Source organism: Gekko japonicus, unplaced genomic scaffold (genome assembly GCF_001447785.1).
Source record: "Gekko japonicus isolate JY-2015 unplaced genomic scaffold, Gekko_japonicus_V1.1 scaffold148, whole genome shotgun sequence".
NCBI classification, from domain to species: Eukaryota; Metazoa; Chordata; class Lepidosauria; order Squamata; family Gekkonidae; genus Gekko; species Gekko japonicus.
The window spans coordinates 1,295,151-1,297,829 of NW_015170892.1; positions in this window are offsets into that span (position 1 = coordinate 1,295,151).

The window sequence follows — 2,679 nt, forward strand, 5'->3', positions numbered from 1 at the left end:
AAACTAACATTACCATCAACACTAGCACAGAGGGCAAAATTGACTGACTGCAGTCAAAATTACCTCAGGAATTCAGAAGGGAAGATGGAAATCAGAGTCCCTGAGTTAAAAGAAACATGTTTTGGATTCTGCTGAAAACTTAAAATATCTGATACAAAGGAGATATTCACAGGAAGGAGTCAATTCACAGCCAGAGTCAATGGACTATAGAAATGCTTTCTGTCTAGTATTCACCTTCTAGTAACAACTGGACAACCTTTTTAAAATATACAGCTAATCTTGTCTTCTGTTGATGGTGTGTAGAGGTGTGGCCTGCTCATGTGAATGGGAAGGTGTGACAATAAGAAGAACGGATTATGGCACGTGTTGCCCCCATGGCTGACTACTGCTGCTTTATAGGCCTTAAATACACTCCTGACCTCCTAGCAGCTCTGAAGAATATCTTCACTGGTTGGTATGATGACAAGGTGCAGATAGGGAATTAAGAGAAACTGATTTAATGCTCATTTCAGTTTCCCAACATAGGGATGCCAGCCTCCAGGTGGGACCTGGGGATCCCCCTGAGTTACACACCTCACCTCCAGACTACAGAGATCAGTTCCTCTAGATAAAATGGATGCTTTGGAAGGTGGGTTCGCTGGCATTGTACTGCCCCTTCCCTCCCCTCCCCAGGATTCATCCCCAAATCTCCAGGAGTTTCCCAAGTGGAAACTGTCAACCCCACCCTGCCAGTGGCCAGGAAAGACCTGGCAACCCTATTAGTTCTGTGATGGAGGTATGGCTCTCTAACAAGGAATTATGAATGCCCTCACCAAACTACAACCCTTAGTACTATTTGGGAAATGAATCCAATTTGAAGCATACATATGCAGTAGCAAACTAGTGGGGTTCCACTTAAAGGCTGCTGGAACTTTCCAAAACGAATCAGAAAAAATGGATTCTGTGGAGAGCCCCCGCCCTTTACCTTCAGTCTATTTAGTGTATACATGAACAGACCAAATTAAGAACACAGTATTTCACATGATGAACTAAGGAAATTTATCATGTTAAACCCATTGTAAATTATGTTCCCGGTTATCAGTGAATAAAGAGAAACAGTTCTGTAAAAAGTAGGAGTAGTATTGACTTCAAAGAACCTTCTGCACATAACTGCTTTTACATATTGAAGGGAAAAGAAGGGGGATTATTCATGGAAGGTAGAATTTGGTTATTCCTTATTCCTTATCTAGTTACTTAGTTCCTCTGCCTGGCCTGCTTTGTAAGGATGAAATGAATACCCTTTACCATGTACCTGAGTAAACCATAGAAGATATGGGAAAGGAAGCTGGAACTTTCCAAAACGAATCAGAAAAAATGGATTCTGTGGAGAGCCCCAGCCCTTTACTTTCAGTCTATTTAGTGTATACATGAACACACCAAATTAAGAACACAGTATTTCACATGTTGAACTAAGGAAATTAATCATGTTAAACCCATTGTAAATTATGTTCCCGGTTATCTGTGAATAAAGAGAAACAGTTCTGGAAAAAGTAGGAGTTTAGTATTGACTTCAAAGAACCTTCTGCACATAACTGCTTTTACAGATTGAAGGGAAAAGAAGGGGGATTATTCATGGAAGGTAGAATTTGGTTATTCCTTATTCCTTATCTAGTTACTTAGTTCCTCTGCCTGGCCTGCTTTGTAAGGATGAAATGAATACCCTTTACCATGTACCTGAGTAAACCATAGAAGATATGGGAAAGGAACTTGTGGTTGCAACAAATGCCTATCAGATTAGTTTGTGAGACAGTTGTGGTTTTGTTGCCAGCATGACTGGCTACCCATCTGTAGAAATTTAAAAATTTTCTTAGCATAGGCTTTATCAGGAAAAGATATCATTCTACCAAAACAGGAAAAACAAAAGACAAATTTTTGACAAATAAAATTGGGTATTTTATTTTAATCTTTTTGTTTTAAATTGAGCTATGCACCTTTCAAACAAGATTTTTAATGCTTCAAAACAACTTCCTATAAAAAGTAAAAGTACCATAAAACCATAATTCAAAGAATAAACAGTTTAGCAGATAATAAAAACAACAGAAGGTCAAAGAAGCAGCCATAGGAAGAAGAATCTTAATTAAAACTTCATACCATTAAAACCATTTTCACCTTGTTGTTGTCGTTCAGTCGCACAGTCGAGTCCGACTCTTCGCGACCCCATGGACCAGCTCCCGCCAGTCCATTTTCACCTAAAGCTCAGTACACAAAGTTGCCAGGTAAATATCTCTATGTTTTACAATTTGGGTTATCACCACTGAAGTGTTGCTACCCACATATCAATCAGTTTGGTTAGTGATTTCCTTTGTGCCATCCTTCCCCAGCAGTCAGGGCATTTATTGTCACCACCTGCTGCTATTAATCATTGAAACTCTTGTGATCCATCTCCAGGGAGGGGCTGTGGCTCATTTGCAGAGCATCTGCTTGGCATGCAGAAGATCCCAGGTCCAGTCCCCAGCATCTCCAGTTAAAAGGACCAGGCAGGCAGTAGGTGATGTGAAAGTCCTCAGCCCGAGACCCTGGAAAGCCACTGCCAGTCTGAGTAGACAATATTGACTTCGATTGTCACCACCACTGCCAGGTCTGCCTTTTTCCATCTGAGGCAGATCAGGCAGTTGGCCCCATATTTCAACCCCCCCCCCC